Below are 24,209 nucleotides of genomic sequence, written 5' to 3' on the forward strand. Positions count from 1 at the left end.
TCTCAGTTCATTCATTTCTATGTAGTTGATTTTTGTTCTGTTGGATCTGTACTAGCAATCTCATTACCCATAAGCTTTTCCTCCAGAGTTCTGGAAAAATAGACTCAGTCCAGGTGTGTGATCTCAAAGTTATTTAAATAATGCTGTTAAGAGCCTGTTCCTCAGAGTACTTGGCATAGCCTTCTCCATGTGTCTTTGAAAAAATCCCTTTTATAGTGAAGATGAGGTACTGTGACCTTCCTCTCTAGCAAGCACCTTTAGGGAAGTATGAGAGTAAAAAAAAACACAATATATATATATATATATATATATATATATATATATATATATATATATTTGTGGATGGAAAAGATTTACAGTGGCCATGGTTAACTTACTACTGTTTTATAAAAACGAAAGGTCTGGTAGAGCACTCATTGTAAAGCCATGCCACTGATGAGGAGATTTGGTTGTTTCTGCGGCATGAAACTTTTTTTAGGAATAACTGAAATTATAAAAATGACACTATACTGTTGTCTAATATAGGTAAAGTAGTACCAATATATGTCATGGACAGTAATGACACTGACAAATACCTAGCAACTTAAGGCAATTTCTGAAATATTTATTTTAATAACATTTATCTATATACATTTCAAATAACATATCTTATCATTTGAGAAGGCTCCATGCAACTCATATGTCAAATGAGTCTAATTATTTCTAATATCTCTTTTTTTAAATGATGAAAGAATAAATCTTTTGTGACATTCCAGAGCCTCTCTGGAAAATCCTGAAACAATTTAAATCAAGACGACATCATTTAGGAAATCCGAGGCAGAGGAAGGAGAGTGCTTGGTCGGGGGAAGCCACTTACAGGAAGTCCACCTACCTGCTCATCAGCCACCTCCAGTTTTGGGAGCTTTGCTTGTCAGGGAATTTTTCCCTGAATATGTACAACAGAGCCCACCATTAATTGTTGTCTTATAGATCAAATCAGCCATCGTCTGGCTTGCCCTCTAAAGTAGTCTGCTGAAAGTGACTTCTCAGGTTTCCTTAGAATACCTGCAGTGCTTCTGGAGAACAGCCAGGTTTTCTGTGACATCTGGACCAGCAATCTGGAAGGAGAGATGAGGAAGATCTCATAAATTGTGCCCAGTTACAGTTATATTGCCAAGGATACAATATTTGCAGGGGTTATAGTACAGCCCATTGCGGAATTTCATGGTTCCATAGATTACCAGTGTTAACTTCTGTGATGCAATGTTATCCTTTTATAAATTATCCACCTTTTCCCTACATTCACGAATGAAAAGGGAGACTATCCCTCTGGAATCAATAGTTGGAAATTCAAAGTCAGCCTTACAGAGGATGTCATCCCAGGATCCCATTGATCTCCTTGCTAACTCGGGACTGCAGTTCCAGGAGCGTGAAAAGGAAGGAAATGACACACTGCACTCTAGTGAGCTGCTTATGATTTCAGGGGTGGGCGTCTGTGACAAGGTCAAGTGGCTTTCACTTTGCAGTGGCTGTGGTGAAGTCGTCAAGTTGCTTATGGACTCTTGTCTGCAGAAGAGGAACGTGCATGCTTTCATATTCTGAACCTTTTCTTCCCAGCCATGTATGATGTGAAATACCTGAGGAAGAGTTGCAGAAGTCTTAAGAGAGGTCTTCAGGAAGATGCCTACCAGTTGGGTCCTCAGAGACCTGGAGGGCAGCGCTAGCAGGTGCAGACGCACAGCTGACCGAAACAGTGTTCCTTAGGAAGAAAGGGTTGTTTTTGGAGGACAGTGCTGATGATGCCAAGTGCTGTGGGCAGCTTTGTGTCCAAGGCACTGGAGTGGCCCAGGTGAGGATGTGCATCTGTCCTGGAGAAGACAAGCATCCTGGAGCAATTGATTTCTAATCTAGGGAATGAAGACTTCTTGCTATGATTTTCAGCTGAGCTGAGGGTGTCCAGGGAAAAGGAAACAGAACGGTGTTCTTCGAAGTGGGTTATAGATATTAAGTCTTTTCCTTTCCTTTCCCCACTACCTTTTATTTTAATATTATTTTTTAATCTTTTTTGAGGACATTTGCTTTCCTCACACCTTGGTAGCCCTTCATCATGTACTATTATATGGAAATGAATTACCCAGTGGTGAGATTTGAAGGCCAGATAATGAAAGTTTTTCTTAAAAGCAAACAGTTCACCTGAATCTGCCTACCCCTTCACGAGAAATTCCAAAATGAGTATTAAGTTGGGTGTTTAAGGGTCTTTAAGTCTATGTCCCATTGTACAAGTGAGATCTGCTGTCACATGGGCATTATCTGAAATCATTCTGAGTTTTCATATAATAAAATATCCTGGATTTGAGCCTAAAGGAAAGTAATAAGGTCATATTTTTGGATCATTAATTTTCAGTACTGTGATTTAAGATGGTCATCCATATTCTTTCACCTCTCTTCCTTTTCCTCACTTTTCCTTTCAGCAAACCTGAGGAGCAACTGGGAAGATGGTTTAATGTGAGTACCAGAAATGTGTGAGTTATTAAGAAATTACAGTGATTACATATGAGCTGGGAAGTAAAGCATTTTGATTTTTGTTTATAGAATGTTCTTAGAATAAATCCCACAACTGAGGTAGGAAGCTCAGGACTTTAAAAAAATAATCTAATTATTTAAAAAATGATTAATACTGTAATTATTTAAAGAGTGATTACAGTATGGAAAATTTCTAAAAGCCCAAAACCCCTTTGGGAATGATAGAAATTAAAACTGGAAACTTACTGAATTGGGTGAATAGCCTTACATAATTTTAAAGCTTATGGAACATTCAGTTTGAAATGATTTAAAAAATGTCAAGTATTATAAGCTTGTTCTAGTTAGTAAGCTTCCAGAATGCAATATACCAGAAATGAGATGGCTTTTAAAAAAGGAAATTTATTAAATTGCAAGTTTACAGTTCTAAGGTCATTAAAATGTCCAAATTAAGGCACCAAGAAAAGGTTACCTTCACTCAAGAAGGAAGTTCAGAGTTTCTCTCAGCTGGGAGGGTACATGGCGATGTCTGCTACCTTTGTCTCTAGGCTTCTTGTTTCATGAAGCAACCCTGGGGGCATTTTCCTTCTTCATCTCCAACTGTGTTGGCTCTGGTGGCTCTAAAGCTTTTTCCAAAATGGTTCCTTCTGTAAAGGGCTCCAGTAAGCCACCCGACCTTGAATGCATGGAGACACATCTCCATGGAAACCATCTAATCAGAAGTTACCACCCACAGTTGGATGGGTCACATCTCCATGGAAATAATCAAAAAGATCCTACCCAGTAATACTGATGAGGATTAAAGGACATAGGGCTTTTCTGGAGTACATAATATTTTCAAACTGGTACAAAGCTGATATTTAAGATGCTTGTAAATATTATGTTTTTAATTTTGTAAAATAAAGACTTTTTTAACAATGGGAGTAAAAAAAAGACATCATTTGGGATTTGTTTTGGGGAAGGCAAATGTCAAAATTGGTCAAGAGGTTTGATCACTTTGTGAGGAAGTTTAAATACTTGGTTAAAAAGGTCATGGGTTGTTCTGAAACAGTACTTTGGCTCTGTTTATCTAAAGTGACAATACACGATTTTAAAAGTATTTTTAAAATCTTACTACTTCTAAAAGTGAGAAGGGTTGATTCTTTTAAATAATCTAGACGTGATAAAGCCTACATAAAGAATAAGAAGTTAAAATATAGGATAAATAAGATAAAATATAGCATCTCTGCCTTGTAGGCCAATTATTGAGAGGGTAAAGAAAATTTTTTACAACGTTTTATTAAAAACAGACCAATAATCCAGGAAAGTTTTGGCATTTTAACCCAGAAAAAACAAATTCTAGTTTTTCATCAGTATATTATTTGATACTGAGGTTCTTTTTAAAAATCTTATAAATAAGTCCATTAAATAGTGCTCAGCTTTAACAAGAAATAAAATTCCTTTTCTCTAAATCTTCTATAATTTTTCATATCCGTTCCAGTTCTAGTCTACATTTTTCTCTTTCTCATTCTGCAATAACCAGTCATCTTACTTCAGGACAGATCTACTCTCTCTTTTTAAAATAAAAACACATCCTGTATACCTTGCATACATGACTTAGCATTAGACCAAACTTTTTCAGCTATCAAAAGTTCTTGGAATCTATCTTCAAAATGACAACCTACAAAACACAATAACTATTGGAATAAAATTTGCAGAGTAGCAACTCAATTTGGTTAAACACAAACTTATGTATGTATGTGTATATATATAAACATATATATATATATATATATGTTTTTGGTTTTTTTTAAATTTTTACATGGGCAGGCACTGGGAATCGAACCCGGGTCCTCTGACATGGCAGGCAAGCATACTTGCCTGCTGAGCCACCGTGGCCCACCCATATCTTTATCATCTTAAACCCCTTATTTGATCAGCAAACCTATATAAGTTTAGGAAGAACATACCCCAGTAGTATAAAGATATATGCTTGCATTGCACCTAAGACTGATAACTCATAGTTATCAGAAATGGTTTATTTAAACAACAATAGAGTCTCATTTGTTAAATATTTACCTAATTTTTATGTGAACTTGAATTTTAAAAATATTTGTTGTTAGGTTTTACAAAAATGCTTTTTTTTAAAATATTGGAAGTGTTATGAGTTCAGTTTTTAATTTCTGGGATTTTAGGAGTATTTAATTCATAAAAGCCGTATTTATCTTTAAGCCAATTTGAATAGGGTTCTTTTAATGAATTTTATAATTTGGTAATACCATCTGGAGGTAGGAGAAATTCATACTTATATATAATTCATATGTATGCATGCATACATGTACATACAGACCAAATAGAGGGCACAGCTTTCATTTGAAATTTTCAGCCATGAGTCAGACATAAACACAGAAATGCAAAGCTTACTACTTTATATAAAAAAGCTGGCTTTTTGTCTTTGCCCTACTTTATTATAATTTTTTTAATCGGGGTTGTGCTCCTGGCAGATGGGTCAAATTGAGGTTAATTGCTTCATAGGAGGGCTAATGCTTCCCAACCAAAATTTGCAGAGACTTTTGAAATTTTCTTTGATCTGATACATAATCATATGGAGGCTGTAGAAAAAAATTGGGGGCGAGGACCTGAGAAGAGACCAAGCAGCCATCTGGGTGTCTCTGAACTCCATCTGAGTGGGTAAAATATTTCATGTTTCCAATGAATGTTTTCAGCCTCAGGTGGTTGCTTTTGAGGTCTCTGAGCCCCTGGAGAGCCCCCAACAGACATAAGGAGGGGCTGAATTTCCAGTGAATATGGGCAGTTAGGGAGCTGGAGTGGGAAGGGAAGGGATTCAAAGGAGCTGAAAGGAAGGTTGGAGGTAGAAGAAAGAAGAATGGAGAGAGTGGGTGAGAAAAGGGGAGGTCTTAAATGAGCCAGTATTGGGAGGACTGAAGTTTCCCAAAGAGGCCAGCAAGTTCTAGGGAGGCTAAATTATTCCATGGAAAACAAAGTGGGTAGAGTTAGACCCTTGTTACTAAATATATAATCAACAGGGGTCTTCTGAGAAGTACCAAAAGACTAGGGATTTCTCATAGAGAAGGGAGATTCCAAACCAACAAATTTAACTGAATAACCAAAATTTAAATGAGAGCTCAACAAAGAGGAACATAAAAATGTAAATGAGATCACCACAGAGAAGACCAAGGCCTCAACAAAAGAGCTAGCAAGAATCCAGCTCAGTGGATGGTTTAGAAAACCTCCCCCTCTAGGAAGTTCTCACTCAAACAGCAATGATCCAGAAAAAGTCACACTCTGAGGATCAGGGAGGAAGGAACCATGAAAGGTCCAGCTCAAATCCAATGAGTCGGGAGTGAGTCCCCACTCTAAGAGATCTCAGTAAAGAAAGAGAATTCTCGAAGAATCAAGTTCAAGTCCTTTCAGAGTTCAAGGGACAATGGACCACTGGATTAGAAAGGAGCCAGGCTTACCCAGGATCCCTCCATCAATCAGGCTGGAGTGAATAATCTTCAGAGGTGTACCTCTGGGATCCTGGGCCAGAAGGCCAGGGTCCAGTGATGAACCTAATGCTATCTGAGTCATGGCACCAGTAATTGCCAAGGAAAAACTATACTGGACAATTGAAATAGGCAAGGCTGAAATTATTCATAGTGACTATGGTAGGAGAGAGAGAGTAGAACTCAACTCCTACTAAGGTAGGATGGCTGAATGTTATAATCAGGGAGAAGGCAATGGAAAATTACCGATGAGCCATGTGGGAAAGAAGGGAGAGATCAGGGTGAGGTGGGTAACTTGGAGTAGCTAGTGTCTGAAGCTATCCCTACCCCACCCACCCAGCTTTTTATTTTCCTGCAATCTAGTTGTTTGTTTCTGTAGTCCCATAGCTGCAAGATTGGTTTCAGTGTAGCAAGGCTGGGAGGGAGCAGGTAGCGGCTGTAGAGAGCAAGCCTGGCAGCCTGGTCAGGACAAGAAAATATCACCTTAGTTAACCTAAGTGGAAAAAGAAATGAGTACTGTCTTGGAGCACAAATAATTACTATACAAGGGGAAAACTCTGAGCCGTTTACTGGATCCATGAGAAACTTTGTGAAATGCAAGTAACAGCTGCCTCATAAGGGTAGAGGTTAACTGTGAGGATACTGGAGAAGACACTTGGGCTTAGTGGTAGATTGAGTTATGTACCCAAGAACAGATGTATTTTGAATCTTAATCCACATCTCTGTGAGTGTGAATCCATTGTAGGGAGGATTTCTTGAAGATACTATTTTTAGTTAAAGTGCAGCCCAACTGAATAGGGTGGGCCTTAACCAGATTGGTGGAGGCCTTAGAAAGAGAAGGCTACAGGGAGAAGCAGGAAGTCAGCAGGAACTCAGAGAGAAAGAAGACATCGTCATGTTACAGGGTTGGGGTGATGGATAGGCAGAGATACAAACCAAGGATCCTCAACGACTGCTGACAGCCACTTTTCCAGGAGAAAGCAAGCCTTGCCAGCATCTTGATTTTGGACTTCCTCTAGCCTCAGAACCATGAGCTAATATACCCCCCTTGTGTAGACCCAAAGCAGCTTGTGGTGTTTGTGATGGCAGCTCTGGCAAGTAAGGCGAGCTTCAAAAATGTTCAGAACGTAGTTGTTTCTTCTTTCCTTCTCATACAGTTTCCATCAAGGGGAACCATAGCCAAAGTTCATGCAGACATTTAGAGATGGACTTGACCCTGGATTGTTTGTGCATTGTTTTCTCATCTGTATCCCATGAGTTTCTTGCAGGCAAGATTCATGAAGAGCTTAAAGATTATGAGAGAAAAGCTGCTGAAAAAAATGCAAGACATTGTTATAATACCAACACCATCTCAAATTTATTCTGCCCACATCTCCCTTCTCCTTTCCTCTTCCTCCTCTTTTTGGTTCCGCAATGTGTGGTTCTGAATGATGACTAAATAATCATCTTAATAATAAGTCAGCTAGATCACTTTCAAAGAATGAAATAGTCCATATGTATCCTTTGTGAAAATGTTTATACTTGAGTGGAACCGTGACCTTGAATGAACTTGAATGAAGTTTGGCTGCTGGTACTAAAGTCCTAACCCTCCTCTTTGCATCATGTGACAGCCTGGGAAAGCCTTCAATAAGGAAATAGCTGAATGAAATGTCCAACTGGTTAAATTATCAGAAAACAAAGCTCAGATCAATTCTAAATATGACTGCTCCAGACTGTTGGTGTCCAAGGCTGCCCTCTGGATTCCTGGGTCTGTGAAGGATCCATCTTTACTGGAGTATACTTGAGGGAACAAATCTAACCTTGTGGGTATATGGAAATAGCTTCCTAATCTTTATCTTTTGTTTTCCATGTCATTTCTAAGGGAGTGCCAGTTTGAAGCTATTATGTACTCCAGAAATGCTATGTCCTTTAATCCTCATTCAGTATTGCTGGGTGGGAGCTTTCTGATTGTTTCCATCAAGATATGACCCATTCAATTGTGGGTGGTAACTTTTGATTCGATGGTTTCCATGGAAATGTGTCTCCACCCATTCCAGGTGGGGTTACTTACTGGAGCCCTTTAAGAAGGAACCATTTTGGAAAAAGCTTTAGAACAGAACCAACAGAACAACAGAGCCAACAAAACAGACAGAGCCCGAGGGAAGCCATTGAAGAAACCTGGAAAGAAAGCCAACAGATGCCACCATGTGCCTTTCCACCTGAGAGAGACACTGACATCATTGGCCTTCTTGAACTAAGGTATTTTTTTACTGGATCCCTTAGTTTGGAGATTTTTATAGCTTTGCCTTTATATGGACATTTTCATGGCCTTAGAACTGTAATCTTGCAACTTAATAAATTCCCCTTTTTAGGAAAACCATTCCATTTCAGGTATACCTCATGCTGGCAGCATTTATGAAACTAATACAGGGAGTGAGATTTATTTTCAAATAAATTATTTAATTTAAGGACCTTTACATGTAGAAAAGGCTTCTGCTTAATAAAGACATATGCTATTTAGTCTGCTTCACATTTGGTGAGCAATGCTTCCTTATGTAGCTACTGCCAGACTTTCTAGGTTAGAAGAGGATTACCTTAAGGTAGTTGAAAAGTCCATGCAGGTGTTCATGGAAAGCCTCCTCCTTTTTAGTACATGCACAGAATTTGCTTTAAACATCCCAGCAGTGTTCATTATTACACTCTCCTTTTAAAACATAATGGCCAGGTGTAAAGCCCCTTCATGTTTTGCCAGATATAAATGCTGGCAGAGGAGACTTTTGCAATCTCCATTCCCCAAGGTCCTTACCTTAACTGCGTGCACATAATCTAATGATGTTGTCCTGGATTGCTCTAAAGTGCCAAAATGCTAAAGGTAAACACTTTCCACTGGAAAACTGAGGCAAGATAATTTGTCAGTGATTAGAAAAATGGTAATATTTCCCAGTATTAGCCTTGTTAACATTTTGAGCTGTTTCTTTTATGCCTCAGATGTTTGTTGTTGTAAGACCCCTAATCAAGCCCCACAAAACCATATTCAAGACTAATCATAATTCAATCCCACAAAACCGTATTCATCAAGATTTCTTTCTAGCTGACTGTTTGCAAACAACCCTGAGCTCTCCAGAGAAGGAAAGGCCTCCGAAGCCAGAAGAGCTCTCAGAAAGTGGGTTATGTTATGATTGATGCCTGGATAAAGGCATGTTGAAATGGAAGCCCTGAGACACCCCAATACAGCAAAGGTTGAATAAGTGTTAAAGTCAGATGGCCAAGTAGGTTGTGTTTCTGGACCTGTGCGCAGCCCTTTATGCAGAGCTTGCAAAAAAGGTTGATGCAATTTCATGTTTTTCTAGTGCCTAAAAAGTTTAATGCCTAAAAAGTCATTTGCAGAGCTTGCAAAAAGGGTTGATGCAATTTCATTTTTTTCTAGTGCCTAAAAAGTCATATAGAAATTGCATTAAAAATTTAACTTGAAGCACTATTAATCATCTTCTAGATTTTTTTTTAATCTCCTGGAATTTATTGGGCAGTTCCCAAGTTTCATAATCATCCTAAATTTTTAATAAGACTGATTTATATTCAGCACTGCTGAAAACACAAAAAGGCCACACTTAGCAAAGCTTTTCCTTTTCTTTGGTGTCCATGAAATCAGTGGTCAAAGTATCAGCTAAGGGGGCGGTAATGGGATCTGTGGAATCACTCAGATGCATGTTGGTAAAATTCAGACCAGGGACATTAGGGTAGAAATAGAGAGAAGACTGCAGAAAAGGGTAACTAAAGTTTCCCTCTTCTGTGGGCCCAGAAATTGTATTCATTCCCAACTTCCTCCTTACCCTACCCCAGTACGTATGTCTGCTGCTCTTCCACTGAAAAGTATATCTTTTCATCTCTGTTTAATCCTGGATTTAGAGTAAACTGTTCTTTCATCTTAGAATGGTAACCAGTTATTTGTGAATTTATGTTTTTTAAAATGGATCATTTTGCCATATGAAAATGATTTTTTTTTTCTTACTGTCTGGTGTTTCCCAGTTTACTGGCCATACACTGAGAGCAATTAAGAATTCTTGAAGGAAAAATAAGATTAGTTGTGTCTTTTAACTAATCAGTGTTCTGCTCCAAACTGTGTGGATAAATGGGAAATGACAAAAGAAAATGCACACATATCTAGGTGGAAGGTCATTTCATTTGATGAGTCCATTGTCGCATGTTGCTTAGCAGCATTTCAATTCCCAAGGCAGCGACTGCCTGGAACATGAGTGAGTAGAGATTGTTGATAATCAGAGAAATAAGCATTTTCTTCTGATTAATACTTTCCCAGCGCTGGGATAGATTGCCCCAGCCTGGTGCCTCCCCGCCTCCCCTCTCCATGCTCCACCAGGTAAGAGAGAACACAGCAGGTCAGGCCTGGACAGTCTAAGCCAAGTCTAAGCCAAGCTGGGCCCTCCCGAGCCCCATTTTCTCATTCAGAATCCACTCCCATAAAGAAACTGGCTGACGTAGTCAAAATATTTTCCCAGGTTTCCCAAGCCTGCTTCTTACCATAGCATCTGCTTGTTTCCCAGCATGAATTAATATACAGTAGTTTATTTTAATGTTATTACAGTGATGGCATAGCATATCCTTCAACTCTCCCGACATTATGATGACATTATCCAGAGTAGAACACGAAGATTTATGGAGCCATTTCTTTTGCTACCAATAGCCCAGCAATTGGAATAAGCCTGTTAAATTACGTTCAGCATTAAACATCAACTACTTTCAATCGGGATTGAGGCATCATATGCGGGGAGGAGAAGAAAGAATTGGGGTAGAGAGAAAGCAGGATAGGGGTTAGGGTGAGGTCAAACAGCTTTACAAATGAGAATATTTGAAGTTTATATTGTAAGAACCATTTGTGCTTACAATTCATAACAATCAAGGACATTTCCTTTGTTAAAGTTTCAGGCATCCAAATGAGCACTTAAATATTTTCTTTAGTTTTAATGCAGCAGTTATTGGGATACTTTAATATTTTCAAAAATTAATTTCATTCTTTTCTGAAGAAAGAAGTGTGTGTACATGTGTGTAGGTGTGTGTGTTTGTGGGTATGTGTATGAATGCATGTTGTACATATTTATGTAATAGGGTGCTTAGATGTACACATGTATGTGTCCAGGTTGTGTTTATTTCTATGTAAGTGTATTATGTTTGTATGTGTATACACATTAATGCATGTTGAGTGTGTGTATGTGTAAGTGGCTGTGTTTGCATGTGCATGGGACTGTGTGTCCCTATTTTTTTTTCTACAGCATACACACCCAAATGACACAAATGTAACAATTATGACAGTTACCACAGGATAAAAGTGTTGATGTTACCTTTTCAGAACACCATAATCTCAACTTTCCACACAATGTCAATTGGAAGACATAAAAGTAACAAGACATTAGGTTTGTACATTTGATTAACACTGCTCCATTTGTAAATGGCTCCTATTGGGTCCCATCTTTCTCTTGTTCTTTTATCAATAAGTGACTTCAGAAAATAAATTTTCATTCTAAAACCATACTAATTTGTATGCTGTTATGATTATCAGATTTGAAAGAATTTATCATAATTACTTTCATATTTTCTCTATTAGTAGAGGAATTAATGATTTCTTTTCCTCCTCATTTTTTTTGGAATCATGTTGTTAGAGGATGCAATGGCTGGAGATAATAAAAAAGTGTTTTCCTCCATTGCTGCTGAAACCAGAACCGAAGAAGAATGCCTCGGGTACTGGTAGGAATTGAAGTAGGACGTGTTCAGGTCCCAACTCCTGGTCCTGCAATGTGCATCCATTTGTAAAAAGGACCTTTGATAATGTTATTTAGACAAGATGTGTCCAAAGCGAGTGAGAGTGGACCTTAATCCAATATGGCCAAAGTCCTTATAAGCAAAGGAAATTGGACACAGAAAGAGAAGCCAAGGAGAACAGTGAAGAGCTCAAAGTCAGTGGAACCCAGAAGACAAAGGAGAAGACACCGCCGTGTCCATTGCCATGTGATGGGAAAGCCATGGACCAAGGGTCACTGGCAGTCAACCTCAGAACACCACAGTTTTTGAGCAGAAAACACTGCCTTACTGATGCCTTGAGTTTGTATTTCTCTTAGCCTCCAAACTGTGAGCCAATAAATTCCTATTGTTTAAGCCAACCCATTATGTGATATTTGTTTTAGCAGTTAGGAAATTAAGACAGGTACAAGCTGTGAGCTAAGATAATGTCTTCAATCCTGTATTGTCTGCCTATAACTGTTAAAAGAATGAATTAGATTTTTAACTAGTTGTGTTGAATAGGTGAGATTTCTAACCCATATTTATAAACCCAAATGTAACTGGCTGCACCTTCATTTTCTTCTATACTTAATAGCATTCTAAAACAGTGTTCTGAAATGTGTATAGTAAGAGAAGAGAGAAAAGTACAGAGATCTATGAGCCCCATATATGGGAACTGTCTTCTTTCAGACCCAATTAAATATGTCTCTTGTTGGAAGGTTTCCAGGATAAAAAGGAAATTTACAAATGTCAGTGGGCTTATTAATTTTATTTCCTTTTTGGCAGTGTTAAAATTCTGTTTGTTTTCTGCTTCATTAATTTATGCTATCTTTATTTACTTTCTACCTTATTTGGGTTTTGCTGGTCTCTTCTTCATAGAGATGTTATTTTTCAGCAGTTCTTCTTTTTAAATGTGTGCATTCGAGGCTATAAATGTCCCTTTAACCTGGCTTTAGAAACATCTCACAAGTCTTAATTATTTTCATTATCTTTCGGTTCACAATATTTTGTTATACCTGCCATCTTTTCTTCTTTGCCAATTGGATTATTTCACAATTTTCAAACATATGGATGTTTTAAGTTACCTCTTTATTATTGATTTCTAGCTTAATTCCATTGTCGTCACATAAAATACCCTCTTTATAATTTCATTCCTTTTAAATTGTAGAGGCTTGATTAATGGCCCACCATTTGGCCAATTTTTGTATTTTTTCTATGTAAATTTCTTAATCATCATGAGTTCTGCTTCAGTTACATCTTTCTTGTTCTTTAATTGTCAATTGAGTCTTAAATTTTATTATTTATAGATTTTTGTTTTTACTTGGTTCTTTTTCAACTTTATTTTTTTCTTTTTTATGCTATTTTATTTCTTTGTGATCATCTCTGTGATCCTTTTCATTCTAACATATGTGTTTTATGGTGTCCAAGTATTTCTATTTTTTTGAATTTGTTGTGTCCTAGCTTTCTTGTTTGCAGAATCCTTTAGCTGTATTTTTTCAGTGGCTTGTTAATTTTTCATTCAAACTCATCTTTAGTGTTTTCTGGCTTGTCACTGTGAAAGTCTTCTAGACTTGCAAGTCAGGCCTAGGATTTTATTTTACCCGATTAAAAGCTAATAAGTTAGCCTTCCTCCAATAACGTAATACTAGTTTGAATTTTGAAAAGCAATCAGTGTAATCTGCTGTATTAAAAGTCCAAAAAAAGAAAACTGGATGATCATATCAATTTATTCAGGAATAGAATTTGATAATTTTAAGCAACCATTCATTATAAAAACAGTAAGCAAACTAGGAAGAAAACGTAACTTCCTCAATCTAATAAAGAACATCCGTAAAGCAAAACAATACAGCTCCCATTATACTTAATTGGAAAAGTCTTATGATTAAGGCAGTGTTTGTCCTGACTACTCCTGGATGATAAGAATATGAACTCAACTATCATATAATTCAACAACCTGTACAGTTAAAATTTGCATTTAATTTTCAGCGATATCAGTTCCATAGCTATAAAAATAGATTCTTTTTGAGGTTTCATGGAATCTCTCTCAAGCCATGAGCTGATTCTCAAGCCATGAGCTGAGCTGAGAGTTAGACTGCACTGTCCTCTTCTCTCTGTAAGTACTCAGATATACCTGGGAGAATTCACCCCACACTGCAGTCATCGACACTGCTCTAACTGTCCCAGGGCATGTGTCTCAACTGGGTCTTCATCAGAGTTGGCCACAGTGGGTGAATGTGGCTTCAGTAAAGTGATGCCACTGCAGGCCTTGGATTCCTAGCACATCATCGACCGTCGGACAGAAACTCATCACTGCCCCAAGCCATGAGCAAACCCATCCCCAAATCTCATTTTATGCGTCTACTTTCTGGGACCACCCAAATCAGGGCCTATCAAGAGACAGAAGCCACATAGTGATTTAAACAAGGGGAATTTAAAATATGGAAACATTAAGTATGAGAGACACTAACTTTAAAAATAGAAAGAGAATTATAAGAGTACCTTAGGGCTTAGGGAGAGTTCCAGGGAAGGATAAAAGGGGAAGGGATGGTTCAAACCTTGCTGAAGAAAGTGTGGTTTCAGACCACTGGATGGAAAAGACATTTGCTGAGTTATCCATGCTAAAGCTAGTTCATGGTCCCTGGGAAAACACGAACAGCCCTCTGGGGCACTGGCCAGCTGAAGCTTGTAGCAGGAATGCACTGCCCTGGGCCTTTTTGGAACTCAGAGCTGAAAGCGTCTCCTGCAGAAATCAAGGACATTTCTGTGTATGGATCAGGCCAAGATGCCTCTGTGCTACTGCATGGAATGGAAGTGACTGCATGGAGTGGCTTGATAAGATAGTAGTCCTTAGATGAGGAGAGGATGTAGCAGAGCGGTGACTTAGGCTGGGACAGTGTCCTGCACTGCCTGGAGCCCCGCTGCCTACTTGAACAGAGAGCTGGAGAAAATATGTTGTAAAAGCTGCACTCAGCAGGTGCAAGCACTACAAAAAAAAAAGTGTCACCAAGTAGAGGAGAGCAAAGCGTACTCTGCAGGAGCCTGGTGAATGAAGGAAAACTCTTCCTCTTGTAATGTCTCTCCAGACACTCCCCTGGCAAAGCTTAGCATCTTGCTACTCGGGAAATGAAAAATATTTTAAAAATCCAGCTCCATTTTCATGGATCAGGCAATGAAGTATGCACCTTGGAGTGGAGACTTAAAATAAATTGATAACTGGAGAGAACTGGAATGTCTATATGGCGTGCGTATATATCTACATATATACCTGCATTTATCAAGAGTTTAAATGGAAAATAAAAAATATATAATTACATCTATATAAATAAAATGTGCTTGTACTTAAGTACCACTAGAATCACCAGTGATGTGATTTTTCCAGAATGGCAAACTAATGATAAATTTAAAAAATAATAACAATAATCTGTTTTGATTTAAGCAGTAGTTGCAGTCCTGGAAATTTCTACATACTTTTAAAAAATGTGCAAAAATCATTTGTTCTAGATTCAGATATCTATCTAATCTATCTATCTATCTATCTATCCATCTATCTATTACACGATTTTTTTCTGTATGAATATTTACTGGAACGACCTGAAGTTGAGTTTAATGGTGTCATGTGCGGCAGGATGTGCAGTATCTCTGACCTTTGCTTACCCAGTACCTACTAAACAAAAATAGCTTTATAACTTTGCAGAATGACTCATGAGGTACCATCTCTCCCCCTTAGGAACCTGTATTCAATATCTCTCATGCCTCTCTGGATTCTACTTGCTTTCAGGTTCCTTTTTGGCCCCATCCCTGGGATGCAGTAATTGAGAGCATCTTTATTCTTGCCAGGGTTGTTAATACTTCAGAAGAAAGCATACCGGGAAAGGGTCTATCTTCCTGACTCAATACATGAAGGCACACCCTTCAGGACCATCAGCCTGGGCATTCTCCTTTCTCCACGTCATCCACTACCAAGGAAAACCACATTCCCTTGCTCACAATTCCTCTCTTGTGAATCCTTGTTCACGCCAAAGATACTGTTCAGCTTCCTGTTACGTCATTTCACCTGTGCATCATGATTTTCCTCCCAGCCCCCATAGCTGCTAGAGATGGCTAAGGAGCCTGAGGCATGTAGACAGGTGTCTTTGTAGGCAGAGCGAAAGCACTGGACTTGGAGTCGGATTGAACTTATCTGAACCACAGATATACATTCAGTGGTTGTACAACTGTGGCCAAGTTATTATGCATCTCTTAGCCTGGGTTTTATCATCCACAAAATAAATATGGCATTCCACTTTATTAGGGTTACAACAAGGATTACATACGAAATTATATGTAAAACATCTAGTGTTGTGCCTTGCGCAATATAAGGCAATAAATGATAGTTTTATCATTATCACTGAAGCTGTTATTATTGTTACTTTTTATTAATACTGGCTCAGCAAGTGTAGCTGGTTTGAAACTGTTATGTACCCCAGAAAAGCCATGTTATTTTAATCCTAGTTCAATCTTGTAGTGGCGGACCTATTGTTTGGGTGGAAACTTCGATGAGGTTGTTTCCATGGAGATATGATATTCCCAGCTGTGGGCAGCACCTCTTGATTAGATGATCTCCTTGGAGATGTGACCCTGCCCACACGTTAAATGGAGTCCTTAAAAGAGCCAACCTGGGGAAACATTTTGGAGAAAGCTCAGACACAGATGTTTGAAGGTATTTAGAGTTGACATGGAAAGCCACTGGAAACACAATGCAACCTGGGAGCAAAGAACGAGCAGATGCCAGCCATGTGCCCTCCCATGTGACAGACATTGGCCTTTCTTCGCAGTCAAGGTATCTGCCTTTGGATGCCTTTGTGGCCTTAAACTGCAAACTTGTAACTTAATAAATCCCCTTTGTAGAAGCCAATCCATTTTGGTATATTGAATTCTGACAGCATTAGCAAACTGAAACAGCATGGAAGTAAAATAATTCTGCCTCCCCAACACGTAAAATAATTTAGGCAAGGACACAAGCATATGCCTACCTGCAGAATTCAGCTCTCTTCCTTTTTTCTCTGGCCAATCTGGGCTATTAGATTTTTATAAAGCATTTTAGGTTCTGCAGCTAAGTTCCAAAGAGGTCCAATAACTGAAAAAGGATTAATTAATTCTCAGTCTATTTTGATGATTGATAAAGTTCTTTTCTTGTGGATAGTGGTGAAGGTAGATACTCTAAGGAAAGCAAATTCTTATCTCTTTTGATTATGGTTGTTCAATATGTGGAACTCAAGTATTTTAGGGTATTTACTAAGATTTAACATATTGAACTGTATTTGTATTTTGTTTTGTTTTGTTTTGCATGGGCAGGTACTGGGAATTGAACCTGGATCTCCAGCATGGCAGGCGAGAATTCTGCCACTGAGCCATTGTCGCACCGCCCTATATTTGTATTTTGACACCAATATAACTTTTTAGTTCATGTTTTCCCAAAGTCAGACTTTAAAAATTCCCCAATAAAAATACTCATGCATTTATTTATATTAATACAACTTTGAATGGCCAATAATCCTGAGGAAAGTCCTAAATAAAAAAAAGCAAATAGCCCAAAGGAGATTTTAAACATAATTCTATTTATTGACTTGAGAGTGTATTTCCATATTGGCATAAAAAACAAGTCCATTATTTTTCTGTGTAGAAAAATACCCCAAAAGTTAACATCTTAAAACAACAAACCTTTATGTTCTCACACTTTATTGTGGGGCAAGAATCCAGACATCACTTAGCTTTGTGTCATTTGCTCAAAATCTTTTACGAGGTTGTAGTCAAGCTGTGGATTGGAGCTGCAGGCTCATCTTCAGGCTCTGCTGAGGTAGGATGGGATCCAGGTCCAAGCGCACGTGCATGGTTGCTAGCAGTTGTTGGTCCCTCACCACATGGGCCTCTCCACACACTGACTCACAACGGGGCAGCTGGTCTACCCCAGGGCGAGTGACCCAAGAGAGAAGAGGAGATAGCACCAAAGCCAGAAAGAAACCACATCCTTTTTTATCACCCTGCTGTCACAAGTGACATCCCTTCACTTCTGCTATATTCTGCTAATTAGGAGAAGGTCATTAAGTTCAACCCACAGTCCCAGAGAAGGAGTTGTAAATGGGGATAATCAGTGGCCATCTTGGAGTCTTCGTAACAGAACCAGTTTAGTCATAACATTTAAGTCCTTTTTCTTAGGGTATGGTTAATGGAGAGTCATCAAAGCAAAGCAGTGTGGTCTGTCTGGAAAATTGGTGATGACTTGTGACTCTCTAACCCTTTGGATGGATCACAGAGCTTGTAGTATTTCTGGCATCAAGTATAAGGAGAGAAACAAAGAAAATGTGTAAGTAGAGAAATACCTCATTTTTTACCTGACCATTTACATGTGTAACATGTTTCGAGGTAGATATTATTTTGTTGATTTATCAAGTCCTGGTTTTCCATGTTCCAGAGAGAAACCAAACCACTCTTATTGCCCTTTAGAAATGTATAGTATAGTTAGGTCAACATTTTATTACTTATTTTACAATTATAAATATGTTTTAAGATTAAAGTGGGGAGCCCAAGCTTTGATAAATGAATGTTATTTATCAGAATCTCCTAACATTTCCATCACTTTTTAAATCCATAACATGTTTCCTGCCCTGCTGTTAGCATATGATCCTCCTTACTTATGTTCCCTCTCTTACAACTCCAGCTTTATCGTGTATTCTTTATCTTTCATTAATAACTCTCAGGTACCTGACATGTTAGGTGCCAGGATGCAATATTAAATGAGATCCAGTCTCTGCTCTCTTTTATACACAGTTGATGGTGAAAGTCAGCCCTGTCAACATGTAATCCTCCTAAAATGAGAGTGCTTATACAGTATATGATGAAAGGAAGAGCTTCCCAATGCAAAGATCTTTCTGAAAAAATAATTCACTGCCTTAAATTTCCCTTTGCTTACTAGCAATGAATTCATGACATTCTAATAATGCAATTTACATTTTTTCAGGAAAATCAGGGACTTCCTTTCCAGTCTCATCAGTCTTTACAGAAGAAAAGTCTAGATGCATTAATTTCAGAAACTGCTTTGGAAATTTCAGGTAAGAGCTGTTTAAATAGTTTTCATCAAAAGAAACTGCCAATCCACAACATTGTTCAAGACTGTACCATCACTAGATCACTAGGTATCACTAACCCAGAGAAAGTGATATATTGTCTTTACTTTACAAAGAATAAAATTTTATGCAAAAGGGTGTAAATGAGTATTTAAGTTACCAAAAGTAAGTATATACTATGTACATGCAAACAGACGCATATATATGTATAACATGCACATGTATATGTGCACATAGATATACATGTATGTATGTTATACAGAGACCATATATGTATATATGTATATATGTTATACAGAGACCACAGTTGCCTTGTGGTATTCCAGCTCGTAATTATATTGATGCAAATGACTTCAATGAATTTTAAGATTTTTATTGCTCAAAAAAGAAAAGAGAAACACATAAAATGCACCCAAGGCTTTTAAAGTTCCTGCTTTGTAATGCTTCATACAGTGTCCGTTATTTTTATGACTTTCACTTGCTGAAGTAATGAACAAGTCACGGACATCCATTTTATTCTCTGTGGGAGCCATTCTCTCAGAAACTTCGCTTTGAAATGTGGAAGATCACACTGCATCTCTGGTAAGCCATGGTCAGATGTTTAATTCACAAATACAAGTGTGTGATCACTGAATTCTTCCAAGAAGCATTTTTCTTTTGACATATATTTATATACACTTTCTTTTAAATGTTTAAAAGATACCTGAGGCATTGTGATTCCTTTTGGTAGTTGAATGTTTTCTGCAGGATTTCATGATTCTTAAATAATGATGTCAAATGAGTTTACATTCAATCATAAAATAATCCACAATTTTTAAAAACATACTTTCATATGAATTTTTTATAGTGTTCATTGGACTTAAACTTATTAGGATCTGTGCAGAATATCAGTCCTTTGCATGGAAAGTACATCACTCTGTATTTGAAATGTTATCAAAAGTAAAAGATAATCTATTAGTGGGTAAAGGCAACTGGAAAAATGTCTAAAAAGCTGTGTAAAAAGAGACCACATTTAGCACTTAGTTCATTTATCTGTTCTGCATGCTAAGAAGGATATTTATACACAATGTTCATAGCAGGATTTTTCACAATAGCCAAAAAATGGAAACAACCCACAGGTTCATCGACAGATGAATGAATAAACAAGTGTGGCATACACATACAATGGTATGTTATTCTGCTGTAAAAAAAAAAGAGTAAAGTTCTGATACATGCTACTGCAGTGGATGAACCTTGAGTGAAATGAGCTAGACACAAAAGGACATATGCTACTATATGATTAAACTTATTTGAAATAATGAGAATACACAATTCATGATATGGGACTAGAACTAATAATGCAGGAGAAAGTGTCCAAAGTACATTGAAACAGCTTAAAAATTGGAATATAGGTTGTAGCTTGCTTTATATCAGTGTTAAATTTCTTGAACTTGATTGCTGTACTTATGGTGGTTACAAAAGTGAATGTGCTTATTCTTAGGCAAGTGTTAAATATTAGGAGAGTATTATGCATGTAAGTTACTCTGAAATACTTAGAGACATTTAGAAAACATTTAAATGATAGATGGATAGGCAGACAGACAGATAAGACAATATGGAAAATATCATAAAATGCTAATAGTTGGGTATTTGGTTGGAGTTGGAGTTTTTATTATTATTTTTGCAGCTTTCTTCTAAGTTTGAAGTTGTTTCAGCATAAAAAAGTTTAAAAAGAAAGACATCAAATATTTTAAAATAAACTATCTAGAAACAAAACTAAATACTTTTTATTTTAAAGAACCACATATATTTAAAATAGAAAAGAAGATAAAATAAAATTAAGCCAATTTGAAAATTAAACCATTTTTATAGGAAATTTAATCACAATAATTATTTTGAAGCAATTAGATCAGGACAAAAGGGAAACAATATTCCTTATTATGTAGGCATTTAAATAAAGGCTTTTTTCTCCAGGAGTCATGGATTTTGTGTGGAATATATGCTTTAGATGGAAGGTTAATCCAATATTTTCCAAGTTTCTTTTCAATGTTTGTTTTCTGAGGTTCTTATCTGGGTTCAAAATAGAGCAGCACTTATGAGAGACCTCCCGTACTTATTGAATTCTGCTGTGAATCAATGTAATTTAAGCTTATCGTTGACTCTTATAATGAGATGCTTTTTAATCTACTAACTAGGCATTTTTAAGTGTCTTCCTTTGCTTTATCTGCCACAGGCACATTCATTCATATTTATGGATATAATATGTACATATACATAGACAATGCGTGTATTCATATATTAATATGCACATGCATCTATTTATGTAAACATCTGAATTATTCTCTTTTAGTAAGATTTCATGACTTCTTATAATTTCTCATGTGTATGAACTTAAACAACAGTGAAATTGAGTTTAGGGATATTATGAGCAGACTTTAAAAAGTGTAGATTCAACATGTTCACTTGGTTTTTCCTTTGATGACACTTAAAATTTATGTTTCTTTTTAGTGTGAAACAATATATTTTCAATGTGTTATTTGTTCTTTTAGCAATTAAAAATAGATTAGGCAAGGCGTAAAATATCTTAATGAAATTAAATTCTAAAGATAGACAGTAGGTAAAAATAATAAAAATTGAACAAAGCAACTTAATAGTTCCAGAATCAGTACTGAGGAACTACATAACTTTAATATATGAGTTTATTGACTGTTTATTTACTTGTTCTTTGAATCATGTGATTGTATGATTTACACCACAACCTTCTGTTTAACTATCAAATTTTAGGGTTTTATTTGTTGGTTTGATCAGTTGGTTGGTTATGTACCTTCACTTTTTACAGTATTCTTACCAAGTTCTGGCTTGTCCTGTACTGACAGTACTTTAAGACAAATTCTATAGGAAAGCTGACGTTGAGTTATTGATGATGACACTACTATTTAGTAGACGTTTAAGAGCCACCCAGGAGCCTGAATGCAAATTGAAAGCTAGAACAAAGACTTTATGAGAGGCAGGTCTACTTTCTTTCACTGACATAGATGAGAAGAAAAACTTCTGGGAATGTGAAAGACACACCTTGATTGCCGATGAGAATGTGACTTTGGGAGTGATCAATAGTATCATTTAGTATCCATTTATTCTCCTGTTGTTTTATTTAGCAGCCATTGACTGACTGTCTACTGCATGCCATGCTAGGTGCTGAGGAGAAGAAAGGGGATATTAAACATAAGCTGAGGACATCAGAAGCAAACTGTGCCATAGGGCTGCCACAGAGGTCTGTTCACAGTTTGAAAGGTCCCTGAAAGAGGGTCCACTTGCTCTGACTGAGGGAGTTGAAGGCATCTCAGGTGGGGTGACACTCATATTGGTCATGAATGTCCAATGGCAGAGCTTGCCAGATGGAGAAAAGAAATATTACAAGAAAAATGACTAAAAAGGTCAGAACAGGAAGAGAAAAGCAACAACAACAAAATAAAACAGTCCATTGCCAGAATTTTTTGTAGTGGGTTTTTTGCATGCATCATTATTCCTAAAGAAAATGTCAGAGTCATCAGTTAGCATAAAAGTCAAAAAGATGTCATTTTAGGGTAATAAACATTGTCAGAATAATGCAGTAGGCACTGACTTACAATATCATGCATTCTCATTACCTTTTCTGTATGTCTTTCCCCCTTTGTGCTCTGTCCTTATGATGCCCTCTGTCATCTAATCTGGATAATATCTGACAAAACTAATTTAATTAATTCAAAGTAAAGTATAGTATAGAACCTCAGAAACTATCAAATTAAAATAGGTGTTGTTCCAGGAATGCAAGGATGAAAAGAATTATAAATCTACTTATGTAGTACACTGTTAATTCATGTCTAATATATATATTAGACAAAAAATATATGATCATCTTAATCTTTGCAGAGAAGTGTACATAGCACAATTTAATATCGTTCTGTAGTTACAAGAACAACAGCATAAACCTCAGAAAATTATAAATAGTAGGGAACTGCTTAACCTGATATAGACAAAAAAAAAAACATCTTACTTGGGGAAATGTTTAAACCATGCCCTTAAAACAAGGATATCTACTATCACTCTTTCTTTTCTGCATTGCACTTGGAAGCATAACTAGTACAATAAGACAAGAAATAAAAATGTGATGTGTAAAAAATAAACAGGAAGAAACAAAATCACAAGTAATTATGGATGAAGTTGTTATCAACACAGAATCTGAAAGTTTCTATACATAAATTCTGAATTTATGAGAGAGTTAAGAAAGTTTGCTGGATGTAAAAGCATTATCTTAACATCAATTCTATCACATCAGAAAATTATTAGTAACTGTGAATCACCATGTATGGAAATTTATAAACCTAGCAATGCATCAAAAATGTGTTCATGTGTTTTATGGAAAAAAATTTTCCAATTTTATTGAAAGACATTGACAATGTCCTAAGTTAATGGATAAACAGACCATGTCATAGATAGGAAGACTCCTTATTAAAAGAATAGTCAGTTTTCCCCCAAAAGCATCTATAAATTTAGCATCATTCCAATAAAAATCCGATAGCTATTTTTTCTTTGTATTGGCAAAAATATTCTAAAATGTATATAGAAGAAACAGGACCCAGAAAAGCCAAGGCAACTCAATATTTTAAGATGTCAATTCTGAACAAACTGATCAATAGAATCGATGCAATCACAATAAATATTGACAAGTTGATTATAAAATTCATCAGGGAATGCAAAGGACCTAGAATAGAAAAAAAACATTGTGAAAAACAGAAACAAAATTGGAAAACTTACCCTACCTGACTTCAAGACTTACTGTAATGCTCGTTATCAAGCAGTGTGACATTTGGGCAAAGACAAGCATGTAGCTCACCAAAACATAATAGAAAGTCTAGAATTAGACCCACATACAAATGCATGGTCTGTTGATTTTTGGGAAACGTGCCAAAGGAATTCAAAGGGGAAAGAAGTCTTTTCAATAATGTGGCTTGACTTTGTTGAATTTATACATTTTATTCTTCAAACTATATTTTTAGAGAAATAAAAGGCCAGTCACAGACCAAAAGAAAATATTTCTAAAATATATTCCTAAGAATGACTTATGTTCTATCTGAAAAAGAAGACTTAACAGTTCAACAATAGAGACAAAAAAGCAATGAGAATATTGGTAAAAGATTTGCTTGTTCCATAGAAGACAAATGAATGGCAAATTACATCAAATTAAAATTAAATGCAAATTTAAAACAGTGAAATACCACTGCACACTCACTATCATGGCTGAAACTTAAAAGATTGTTATTATCAAGGATGTGAAACAAGTGGAATTCTGATACATTGCTGGTATGTTAGGAATGCAAAATGGTATAACCAT

At 36.7% G+C, this 24,209-nt stretch overlaps 1 pseudogene across 1 annotated transcript in view; it reads left to right on the forward strand.

Moving 5' to 3' along the window:
- Positions 1-787: 787 nt before the first annotated feature.
- Positions 788-24,209, forward strand: part of LOC143665644 (CCR4-NOT transcription complex subunit 8 pseudogene) — a 64,812-nt pseudogene continuing 41,390 nt past the window's right edge. The window contains exons 1-3 of the transcript XR_013167130.1: positions 788-2,484; positions 17,952-18,099; positions 18,754-18,844. The product of XR_013167130.1 is annotated as a CCR4-NOT transcription complex subunit 8 pseudogene (transcript). The remainder of the gene's footprint in view (positions 2,485-17,951; positions 18,100-18,753; positions 18,845-24,209) is intronic.

This window comes from Tamandua tetradactyla, chromosome 2 (assembly GCF_023851605.1).
Source record: "Tamandua tetradactyla isolate mTamTet1 chromosome 2, mTamTet1.pri, whole genome shotgun sequence".
NCBI classification, from domain to species: domain Eukaryota; kingdom Metazoa; phylum Chordata; class Mammalia; order Pilosa; family Myrmecophagidae; genus Tamandua; species Tamandua tetradactyla.